Here is a 13,357-nt window from a genome sequence, read left to right on the forward strand (position 1 = left end):
CTACATCACATAATTTGGAGGCAAAGGTTGAACCCAGAAAATTTGATGTTTGGGATCGATACTCTACAGTCTTATTTACCTCTTATCAGATATGTAGGATGAAGACTGAGAGCAAAAACAAGGAGCCTAATTTTGGAGGACCAGATGGTTTGGGTAATCAGATAAAGAAACCATTCCCTATAATAATATCAGAATTTTGGTTTATTTTTGAAATCTAAAGTTATAAAAAGCCCTTCAGTCAGAGATCATTACAGATTTAAATAACACCCATGGGCTTTAAAAGAGCCTAGTGCACATTTTTTCTCTTTTTGAACTTGTAATCTAGAGTTGATGTCAGGAGCTTCCTATTTTATATTTGGAGCACATATATTCAGTATCATATGATATACAAAGGCCAATTAAATTGTGATTATTCCACTACATTTCATCCGTGGGTGTTTTCTTTACATTCATTTATTCCCTTACTTAGTTATAACATTCAGGTTTAAACATAGACACTTAGAAATGATATTATTATTCACTTTTCTCATTCCACATTCTGTTTACTAATCTAACAAGTTATACAAATGCAGGGAGGTGTCTATAACATATTTCATGCATATAAATGTATGTTACATATATAAGTATTTATACCCACATATATATGACAATGGTATGAGCAAAGATGATTTATTAAGTAGTTATTTTGGAGGAGGGGTTGGAAAACAGCTGAACTATTGCAAAATGAAAGAGGAAAAGTTAAGCATTTAAACCATGATGCATTGTGTAACGTTTCAAAATTGATGGTATCAAAAATAAATCACCAGAACTTATGACCTCTCCTTGGAGGAAGCAAACACAATAAGAGGGTAGACATATACAAAAATCTACTAAATGCCACATTGGTTAGTTTGCATTTCCAATGAGCTTCTGAGAGTATAGGAAAATGGAGAATCACACAGAAATACACAAAGATCACACAGAGATACACAGAGACTACTCAGCATGACCCAGTCTTTCATTCTTCAATGTCCACTTGTAACTTTTCCACAGAAAATTCCTATTTCCAGTGGAGAAGCAAAACAGTTCCACCAGCTCTTGTATCATCATGCAGTGATGACAATTCTATTACACCCTCAACTGAAACCTAAAGCATTATGCTTGTATATGAAATGTCATGGACAAAGGGAGAAAATAAAATAAATTAAATGTAAATGCTACTGCCCTCTTCTGTGACCAGAATAATTTGTAAAAATGATCAAGAACTGCTGTATGCATATATCAAGTTCCTAAAGTGAATGTAAGTATGATAAATTACAAACACATATTAATTTTTAAAAAACTCAAAAGAAGACAATAATCTGTGTTCTCTATTCTATAGTATGAAAGAGAAAACTGAAGCAAAATGACATTAAATGATGGGAAGATGGTAAAAATGTGCTACAATCATTAACATATAAAGCAAACTATTTCTGATTATCCTTGCTGGTAGGAATCAAAAACATTGCATTATCTAGGCCAAAAGCATCATGCAAGTTGTTCTCAAAATTTGTTCCAGGAAAGGAACAAACTTTGGAATGAGAAGTGAAACTAGTATCCTTGCAGATTAAAATATGCCATAATTCATATTTTTTTCCCTCTTCATGTAGCAAGTTTATATGTCTTACCAGTGTATGGGTCTAGAATGCTCCCAGAAGCTTGAGTTTCCCTTCTCATCTTCATGCTCCTCTCTCCATTGCTCATGTATCTAAGGAGACAAGCATTCCAGGATTTATGGAACTGGGAAATAATAAAGAAAAAGACTTATTTTTATAAAATTTAGATTTTGTGATGCATAATAGCTAAGATGCTATGAATATTTCATTTATTTATCAATGATTACATTTTGGTACAATTTAGATACACATAACAATCATATTCATCATACAGAATTTGTACCTGCACATGATACATCTTGATTTTCTTCTCCCATTCTTCTTCCCTCCCTTCCACCCCTATTTCCCATCTTAATTAAAAAAGCTTTGTTTCCGTTTTATCTTTCTTCTCTCATTTTTTTTTACTCTTTTCTCTCATTTCTCCCCCCCCCCATGCCCCTGCCCATTTGAACATTTTCTTCTTATTTCAAAATATCTATTATACATTTTGGTCTTCAATTACACTTTCAGTTTCCCACACCAGAGAAAATATGTGATAGTTACACATGTGTCTGATTTAGCTCACTTAAGGGTGTGATTATGACATTTTTTTCACTAAGTTTATTGGTACATTTTAGGCATACAATATGATGACATTCATCATTGGGAATTTTGTACCTTTACATGATATATTTTGATCCCCATTTTTTCCCTCATTCCCCTGCCCTCCCTTCAACCACTCCACCTCTCCCTATTTACAAAGATTTTGTTTCCATTTTTTTCATTTTCTCATATTGATTCCATTCCCTTCTTTCCTTTCCCCTACCCCTTCCACTTCCCCTTCTCCTTTGCCCCTTTTCTTCCTGTTTCACATTATCAAGTATACCTTTTGATCCTTATTTACACTTTCAGTTTCTCACACCAGAGAAACTATTCAGTATTTACAAATGTGTGTCTGATTTATTTTGCTTAAGAGTATGGCCTTAATATGAATCCATTTAGTTATAAATGTTTCTGGTTTCTTATTCTTTATGGCTGAATAGTACTCCATTTTATATTAAAAAATCTTCTTTATTCAATCTCCAATTGATGAGCAACTGGGCTCTTTCCAAGTTTTAACTATTATAAACTGTGCCACTATAAACATGGGTGCACATATATAACTGTGGTATGATTGTTTTAATTCTTTTGGGAAGACACTCAGCAGAGGAATAGCTGGGTCAAATGGGATTTCCAATCCTAGTTGTTTGAAGTATCTCCTTACTGATTTCCACAATGGTTGCAGCAGTCAACAGTCCCACCAGCTGTGGAGCAGTGTTCCTTTTCCCCCACAACCCAGCCAGCATTTCTTATCGGTTTATTTCTTGATTGCAGCCATTCTTTACGGAGTGAGGTAGAATCTCAACATTGTTTTCATTTGCATCTCTCGAATGACCACTGATGTTGAACATTTTTTATATGTTTATTTGAACATTCTTTCATATGTTTATTGGTTTTATTTCTTTGTCTGAGAAATATCTATTCATTTCAGTTGCCCATTTTTTGGATTGGGTCTTTAAATTTGGAAGATCTGATTTTTTTAAGTTCTTTACATAGTCTAGATAGTTGACCTTTGTCTGAGGAACAGGTGGTAAAAATTTTTTCCCACACTGTAGGTTATCTCTTAGCTCTGTTGGTTTTTCTTGCACTACAGAAGCTTTTTAATAAGATGAAATCCCAGTTGTTGATTCTCTGTGCTACTTTCCGTGCTATTGAGGTTTTTTTCATGAAGTCTTTTCCTACACCAACGCCCTCAAAAGTTCTACCTAACCTCTCTCCCAGCTGTTGTAGTGTTTCTGTTTTAATATTTAGATATTAAAACATTGAAATGATCCATTTCAATTTTAGTTTAGTGCATGGTGAGACATATAGGTCCAGTTTCAATCTTCGCCAACTTGAAACCCAATTTTTCCAGCACCATATATTAAAGAGGCCATCTTTCCTCCAGTGAGGGTGTTTGGCCCTTTGTCAAAGTTAAGGTGGCTCAGTGTGTCTGGAGTTTCTTTCTGCATCTTCTAATCTGTTCCACTGATCCTTGGGTCCATTTCTTTGCCAGTACCATGCTGTTTTTACTACAATAGCTTTGTAGTATAATTTCAAGTTGGGGATTGTGATACCCCCAACCTTGTCTTTGTTGCTTTTGATATTTTCGGTCTCTTGTGCTTCCAAATGAATTTTTGAATTGTTTTCTCAAGTTCTATTTCAATTGGGATTGCATTGAGTATATTTAGCAGTTTTGAAAGTATGGCCATTTTCACTATCTTGGTTCTTCCTCCCCAAGACTGAGAGATGTCCTTCCATTTTCTGATATCCTCTTCTATCTGTTTTTTTAGAGGGCTGTAGTTTTGAGAGTAGTGGTCTTTGATTTCTTTCATTAGGCTGATTCCTAGGTATTTCATTTTTTTGGATGCTATTGTGAAAGGAGTTGTTTCTCCAGTTCCTATCTTAGTCAGTCTGTTGTTCACGTGCAGGAAAGTTTTTAATTTTTCTGTGTTAACCTTGTATCAAGCTTGTGAACTGCATTTGGTTATTAACTCTAAAAGACTTCTGATGGAGTTCTTGGGGTCTTCTATATAGAGTATCATGTCATCTGCAAATAATGACAGTTTGATTTCTTCATTTCCTATCTTCATTTCTTTCTCTTGTCTAATTGCTGTGGCTAATGTTTCCAAAATATTGAACAGCAGTGGTGATAGTGGAGATCCTTGTCTTGTTCCTGATTTGAGCATACAGTTTTTGAACCTTTAGTATGATGTTGGCCATTGGTTTTTCATAAATGGCTTTTATCAGGTTAAGAGAAAGACATCTATTCCAATTTTCTGTACAGCTGTTATCATGAATGGGTGATGGATTTTTGTCAACTGCTTCTTCTGCATCTATTGAGAGGATCATATGTTTTTTTTCATTGGCTCTATTAATATAGTTTAATACATTAATTGATTTGCATATGTTGAACCATCCCTACATCCCGGAGATGAATCCTACTTGGTGAGGGTGCATGATCTTCTGATGATACTCTGCATTCTGTTTGCCAGGATCTTATTGAGTCTTTTTGTATCTATGTTCATTAGGGAGACTGGTTATTTCTTTTTTTCAATTGGGTCTTTTTCCAGTTTGAGGATCAAGGTGATTCTTCCTTCCAGGAAAAAAATTGGCAGTATTGCTTCCCTTTCAATTTCATTGAAGAATTTAAACAGTAGTGGCAATAGTTCTTCTCTAAATGTCTTATAGAATTCAGCAGTGAAGCCATCAGGACCTGGGCTTTTCTTCATTGGTAAGTTTTTAATTACGTTTTCAATTTTCTTGATTGATATTGAATTGTTTAGAATTTTTAGGTCTTTTTCATTCAACTTGGTAATTCATATGTATGTAGAAATCTGTCCATTTCTTGTTTTCCATCTTATTGGTATATAGGTTCTCAAAGTAGGTATTGATGATCCTTTGTATTTCTGCTGGGTCTATTGTAATTTCACCTTTTTCCTTACTAATTGCATGGATTTAGACCTTTTCTTTCCTTTTTTTGATAAGGTTGACTAAGGGTTTGTCAATACTTTATTCTTTTGAAGAACCAACTCTTTGTGTCATTGATTTTTTTGTGTCCTTCCTTTTCACTCCATTGCAGTGATTTTTGCTCTGATCTTTATAGTTCCCTCCCTTGTATGAGATTTGGGTTTGTCCTGCTCTTCTTTTTCTAGAAGCTTGAGGTTCAGCATTAGGTTGTTTATTTGAGCTTGCTCTGTTTTCCTAATATGAATATTCACTGCTATGAATTTCCCTCATAAGGCTGCTTTCATGGTGTCCCATAAATTCTGATATGTTTTATTGGGATTGTCATTTAATTGTAGAAACTGTATGATTTCTTCTTTAATTTCCTCTGTGACCCATTGGTTGTTCAGGCATGTATCATTCAATTTCCATGTGTTTATGAAATTCTTGTGGTTTCTATTGCTATTGATCTCTAATTTCACCACACTGTGACCTGATAATATATAGCAAATAAAGTCAATTCCTTTGCACTTACTTAAACATGTTCTATTAGCTAGTATGAGGTCTATTTTGGAGAGCAAACAATGTGCAACTGAAAAGAATGTGCATTCTGATTTTTAGGGGTGGAACACACTCTAAACATCTGTTAAGTCCATTTGTTCAATAATTTGGTTGAGTCCTGGTATTTCATTGTTTATTTTTTTGTCTAGCTGATCTATCAATTTGTGACAGTTGGGTATTGAAGTCCTCCACTTCTATTGTATTAGTGCTTATTTGATTTTTCATGTACATTAATATTTGTTTTATATAGTTGGGTGCGCTAGTATTTGGTGCATATATATTTATAATTGTCATCTCTTCCTCTTAGATTGTTGCCTTTTCAAGAATATAGTGGCCTTTTTTTCTCTCTTAATTAATGTTGGTTTGAATCCCATTTGATCTGCAAATAGGATTTCTGTGGGAAGAGCCTGAAGACTGCCCTTTTCCTCCTCCATACTCCCTTTCTCCTCCATAGACTAGATAGTCAAACAATCATAGTCTGTTTAACTGATTGTAGACCCTGTATGGCATAGCCTCTGGAGACAGCTACATTATGTGTCCTTCTTCCTTGTTCCTTTTCTGTGCATGCCCCAATCATGAGATGATCAGTACATTCAGCCTAGATCATGTAGCACTAGTTACCCCACCTTCTTTTCTGTTTGTCTTACACTATAAATAGTGTGCTGGACTCCAAGCAGCCATTAGCTCCTGACAGTCTAGAGCTCCACCTGTTCCCACCTTCCAAGCATAATCTTGGTGTTTTCATTTTTCTTCATCTCCCACTGCTCTCTGTATTGCATGGGTAGTGGCAGGGATAGCTACTCCTGCTTTTTTTTGGGGGGGGGGGTCCTGTTGCATGGAGTATTGTTTTCCACCCTTTAACTTTCAGTCTATGAATTTTTTTTGAATTAAGTGTATATCTTTTATGCAGCATATTGTTGGATCTTGCTCCTTAACCTATTCTGCCATTGTATTTTTTTTCACTGGTAAATTGAGACCATTAACATTGATGGTTATAACTGATTTCTATTGACTTATTCTTGTCATGACCTTTTCCTGTAATTGGATTCTCCCTCTTTGCATTTAATTTCTTGTCTTGCCTGATGGATCAATTCTGTTGGGCTTTGTGGGGTCCTAACCCTCATTATCTTTTCCTAGAATATTGTTTAAAATTTTTTGGATTGCTGGCTAGTGATTCATTAAGTTCTCAGATGTTCTTTGTCACAAAAGTATCTTATTTCTCCATCAATTTTGAAAGATAGTTTTGTGGGGTACATCAATCTGGGTTGGAGGTTGTTTTCTTTTAGGGCTTGAAATACTTCACTCCAAGCTCTTCTGAACTTGAGGGTTTTTGTTAAGAAGTCTGCTGTGATTCTGATGGGCTTTTCTTTGTATGTGATTTGTTTCTTTTCTCTAACTGTTTGTAGTATTTTGTTCTTCTCTTGGGTTTCTGGTATCTTGACTATTATATTCCCAGGTGTCTTTTTTTATTAAATCATGGCTAGTTGCAGTTTTATATTCCCCACTTATCTGTATGTCTGTTTCTTTTCCCCTGCTTAGGAAGTTTTCTGCCATTACTTCTGTGAATAATTTTTATGTCATTTGCCCTATCTCCTGTCTCTTCATTGATTCCGATCAGTCTTACGGTATTCTTCTTGGCATCATCTAGCAGCTGCTGGATTGATTTCTCATAGTCTTTTGCTATTTTTAAGAAATCTTTCTTTTCCTCATCACTAATTGCAATCCTGTCTTCTATATCTGATATTCTGACCTCACATTGGATCATTCTGCTTCATAAACTTTCAATGGAATTTTTAATCTGCTGGATATATGCTTCCATCTGTTTTATGGATTTCATTTGTTTCTTATGCTGGGATTTTATCATATTTCTTAGCTCCTCTATTTTTATTTTTATCTGTGTCTGCTCTAGAGTTGCTAATCATGTCTTTCACTATGGACACAATCTTTGTTGTTATCTGAAACATTATTTCTGATTTTATTTTTTCCAGGTCCTGTTTCAGTGCCAGTTCAGGGAGTCCAAGTGGTTGAGTTTCAGATGGTTCTATCTCATTGGCCCTTGGGGTTGCCTTTGGTAATCTGGAAGACTGGTTTTGAGTCTTGTCTAGGTGCCTTCTAATTTCAACCAATACAGTCTCCTGCACCTTTATTGAAGTGACTTTTCTCTCCCAGTGGGCTCCCATTCTCATCAACCCTCACACAGGCCTTCTCTCTACTCCTCACCATGGCAGCAATTCCTGGGTTCAGAATGATTGCCTTCAGGATCCCCATGCTTCTGGGTAGGGCCTGAGCACCTGGGTCACTGATGACCAGGCAGGCTTCTGGCTGGGGTCTGTGTGCACCCACTGATAATATCTGGGGAGGCCTTGGGCTGGTGCCCATGTAGCTGCTGTCAGGATGAGCCTCAGGCAAGGCATTTATCAATGGCATCTGGGGAGGCCTCTTGATTATGATTTTAAAACCTGATTTTGTGTCATAGATGGAGTTAAGTTTTGGATCTATAGATGAGGCCATTTCCTACAGTTTATTTATCCTGTCTTTTAAAGTCTGATTTTTATCCTTCCTTATTATCATGTCACTGTAGATATTGGCAGCCAAGTTTTCTGCAGAGGCTTTGGAGAAAGAGGAATGTTGCAGAACTATCACTGTATTAGTTACTTTTATCTCATTGCTGAGACAAAATAGCCAGCACCTAAAGTTAAAGGGGAAAACATTTATTTGACTTTCAATTCATAGAAGTTTCAGTCCATAATCGGTTGGCTCCAAGGAAGAATGGCAGAGGGGCAACAGTTTATGTCAATGGAAGACAGCAAAAACAACAAGGGGCTTTAGCAATGTCTTTCTGCCCTTTTCATTGATTTAGACTACTTAAAGTGGGTGGCACTCACATACTTAGTCCTAGTGCTCTGAGGCTTAGCCCCACCATGAATCAATCACACACTCTTTCTAGACTCAGCCACCTCTGAAAAAGCACGAGACTTTGGGGAGGCATCTAGACACAAGCCATAACATTCACAGCCTAGACCATCAAAGACTCATGCATATCCCTTTATGCAAAAAAAAGCATTTAGTCCACCTCCAAGAGTTGCCAAAATCCTAACAGTTCAGTGTTGCAGAAAAGTCCAAATCCAAAGTCTCCTCTGAGATTTAAAGCAAACTCTTAGCTGCAAGCCCCTACACAAATGGAAAGACAGTTAAATACTTCCAACATTCAATGGCACAAGATAGGCATTTCCAGTTCCAAAAGTTACTAACAAAAGGATACAAAGAAATGTGACCAAAGCAAGTCCATCATACAGGAGGGCAAACATTAAATCCCATAGTTCCACTTGCAGAATCCCCAGCAATGTGTGGAACAAGATTCAGCCCTGTGAAATCCAAATTGGCTCTGCCCTGACAGCACTGCTGATGATTGTAGCTCCTATGGCTTCTCTCTTGGGCTTGCTCTGCTCCTTTCTTGCAGTTTTCTTTAGATGATCCACACTTCTGGTTTCTCTAAACTTTTGGTGTCTCCACCAAACCTTTGTCTTCAGAATCACAGCTTTATACACTGCTCTCTCAGGGGCATACTTTCTGGCCTCCTAGGCCTTCTTCTGAAATCTGTATAGAAGCCTTCCTGAGCTCACAACTCTTGCATTCTGCATGGGCCTAAAACCAGCACCATATGGTTCATGCCCAGGTCTGCTGCCAGCTGAAATAGCCAGTGTTACCTTTCACTTGGCTGTAGGACACAAGTGTCTGGATCACTAAGCACTCTAAAACCCTTCCTGAAGCATAAATTCTCTAGGCTGCCACCATTCTGGAACAAGGTGCTCTAGGGCTTTCTTCTCAAAGCAAAGTCTTTCACTTTTGCAATTTTGAGGCTGCAAAGGATGGAGTGCTGCAGTTTCTTATGATCCCTTTGGGCCATCTTTTCTATTCTCCTGTTCTGGACAATCAAGATTTCCACTGCTCTATCTTTGCAGCCCACAGCTTTACTGGAGCTTCCTTTCTGGCCAAACTGAAAATGTTTTAAATCATTCTGCTGGGCTCTTTGCTTTCGATTCTGGCTAAAAGCCTCCAGCAGCCACACTGCCACAATAGACTGCCTTGAAATTTCTTCTACAAGATTAATTAGTCTGCCACAATTAATCTCAGTCTCAGGCAAAGTTTCTGGACATGAACAAAATGCAGACAAACTTTCTTCCAAGACATAACACATATTGTCTGGAGGCCAGCAGCTAATACTGTCCTTCTTCCTAGAAGAAATCTTCTGTGCCCGGTCTTCCTGGTCTTTGAGCTGTGACCAGAATCTCCCATACAGAACAGTCTAAAGTGTTCCAGCTCAACTTCTTCAGCCAGCATCTCCAAACCTTTCCAAACTCTTCCCTTTTCCACCAGCTGGTTCCAAAGGCTCTTGAGCCACATGTCCAGGTAATATCATAGCAAGGCCCAATTTCTCTGGTACCAGTTCATACTAGTCCATTTCATTGATGATGTTATGCTGATTGGGGCACATAAGCAGGAGGTAGCAACCACTCTGGATTTGTTATTAAAACATTTGAGAGCCAGAGGATGGAAAATAAATCAAATTAAAATTCAAGGTCCTTCTACCTCAGTAAAATTTCTAGGCATCCAGTGGTGTGGGGTATGTAGAGATAATTCTTTTAAGGTAAAAGATAAGTTGCTGCATCTGGCTCTCCCTACAACCAAAAAAAAAAACAAAACACAATACCTAGTGGCCCTATTTGGATTTTGGAGGTAACACATTCCTCACTTAGATGTCTTAATCTGGACCACGTACCAAGTGACTTGGAAAACTTCTAGTTTTGAGTGGAGTTCAGAACAAGAAAAGGCCTTGTAACATGTCCAGGCTGTTGTTCAGGGTTCTCTGCCACTGAGGCATATGATCCAGCTGACCCAATGGTACTTAAAGTGTCAGAGGCAGGTAAAGATGTTTGGCATCTCTGGTAGGCCCCCATAGGTGAATCACAATGGAGTCCTTTAGGATTTTGGAGCAATTCTCTGCCATCATCTGCAGACAACTACTCTCCCTTTGAAAAACAGCTTTTAGCCTGTTACTGGGCCCTATTGGAAACAGAACACTTGACCATGGGACACCAGGTCACTATTTGACCTGAGTTTCCTATCATAACCTGTGTATTATCTTCTCCACTGAGTCATAAGGTTAGATGTGCACAGCAACAGTTTATCATTAAAAGGAAATTGTATATATATGATCAAACCAGAAAAAGCCAGTGGGTACAATTAAATTACATGAAGAAGTTGCCCAGATGCCTATGGCTTCTACATCTGATACTGCCTTCTGTTTCTCAGCATGCATCTATGGCCTCATGGGGTGTCCATAAGATCAACTGTCAGAGGAAGAAAAGGCTAGGTCCTCATTTATGAATGGTTATGCATGTTATGCAGACACCACCTGCAAGTCAACAACTGTAGCATTACAGACCCTTCCTGGGACATTCCTGGAGGACATCAGTAAAGGAAAATCATCACAGTGGGTGTAACATCGGGCAGTGCAACTGGTAGTACATTTTGCCTGGAAGATGTGCAACTATATACTTATTCATGGGCTGTAGCCAATGGTCTGCCTGGATGGTCAAGAACTTGGAAGGAACATAACTGGAAAACTTGGTGACACAGATATTTGGGGAAGAGGCATGTGGATAGACCTCTCAATATGGGCAAAGGTTGTAAAAATACCTATTTCCCATGTGAATGCTCACCAAAATGTCACCTCAGCAGAAGAGGACTGATCTGCACATAGTGGTCAACCTCCTTCTTCAGCCACCCCGTCACTGCCCAATGGGCCCATGAACAGAGTAGCTATGGTGTCAAGGATGGAAGTTGTGCATGGGCTCAGCAACATGGACTTCCACTCACCAAGGCTGATCTGGTTACAGCTGCTGCTGAATGCCCAATTTTCCAGCAGCAGAGGCCCACACAGAATCCCTGATAGGGCACCATTTCCTGGGGTGAACAATATGAAACCTGGTGGCAGGTTGATTATACTGGAAAACTTCCATCATGGAAGGGACTTTGCTTTGTGCTCACTGGCATAGACATGTATTCTGGATATAGAATTGCCTTCCTTGGACATAATGCTTCTGCCAAAACTACCATCCACGGACTCACAGAATGCCTTATCCACCATCATGGAATTCCACATCGCATTGCTTATGACCAAGGAACATACTTTATGGCCAAAGAAGTGAAGCAATAGGTTCATGCTCATGGAATTCATTGGTCTTACCATCTTCCTCACCATCCAGAAGTAGCTGGGTTGATAGAAGGGTGGAGTGTTCTTTTGAAAACACAAAGTGCAAGCTAGGTGGCAATAGCTTGCAGAGTTGGAGCAAGGTTCTTCAAAAGGCTGCATATGCTTTGAATCAGCATCCACCATATGGTACTGTATCTCTTATAGCCAGGATTCATGGGTCCAGGAATCAAGGGGTGGAAGTGGGAATGGTACCACTTCCCATTACCCCCAGTGATCCACTAGCAATAGTTTTGCTTTCTGTTCCCTCAAAATTATGTTCTGCTGGTTTAGAAGTCTTAGTTCCAGAGGGGAGAAGGCTTGTGCCAGGAGACACAAAAATGATACCACTGAACTGTAAGCTAAGACTTCTCCTGGTCATTTTGGTCTCATCATGCCTCTGAGGAAACAAGCTAAAAAGGGAGTCACAGTGTTGTCAGGGGTGATTGACCCAGACTATGAAGGGAAATTGGACTACTACTCTATGATGGAGGAAAGCAAGAAGATACTTGGAGTGCAGGGAATCCTTTAGAGTTCTTCTTAGTATTACCATGTCCTGTTATTAAAGTAAATGGGAACCTACAACAACCTAATCCAGGAAGAATGACAAATGGTCCAGACCTTTAAAGAATGAAGACATGAGTCACACCACCAGGGATAAAATCCATGACCAGCCGAGGTGCTTGCTGAAAGCCAAGGGAATACAGAATGGGTAGTAGAAGAAGGAAACTTGCCTTCTGTTCTGGAGAGGGAATTTGTGTGTTTCTGTTTGTACACAGGATAGTTATAACATGTTAGGCATAATTGTAATTATGGGCTCATCTTTGTGTCTGGAGACTGGTTTAAAGATTGGGTCTAGTTGTCAAGTTTACAATGGGTGGATTGTGATTGTTGAGTGATTGTGTCAACTTGAGAAGTTTGGTTAAGAGAAACTCTGCTAAATGGGCTTAGCAATTCCACACCTTAGATCATGGGAGATCCACCCTAGGGCAGCTTGTTGCCTGGATATTATAAAAGGGAAATGAGGAGGGACCTGTCTGTTTCTGTTCCTTCAGAGGAGCTCCCATCTTCACCTTGGATGTCATCTCCTGCCTTCCAGCATAGACTCTTTAGCTTTCGGTGTGGATTCTTCAGACTTCTAGCATAGAATCTTTAGGCTATCACAGATCCATTGGCTTCCTGATAAGGACTTTCATGGGACACTGAAGTGATCCCCAGACCTTGAACTAAATCCTTTAGTCTCCAGTGTGCAGACAGACCCTCTGAACTCTTCCTCATCTGACTCTGTGGGTGTCTATTGTAAGCCAAGCTTGTAAATTCTTATATATTTATATATCTTGTGTTATATCTGTTTTTCTAGTAAATACTGACTGATACAATCACGAAAGGGACATGATCCTACTTA

Source organism: Heterocephalus glaber, unplaced genomic scaffold (assembly GCF_053883595.1).
Source record: "Heterocephalus glaber isolate CG9 unplaced genomic scaffold, H.glaber_assembly_v1.0 deba00001553, whole genome shotgun sequence".
In the NCBI taxonomy this organism is placed as follows: Eukaryota; Metazoa; Chordata; class Mammalia; order Rodentia; family Bathyergidae; genus Heterocephalus; species Heterocephalus glaber.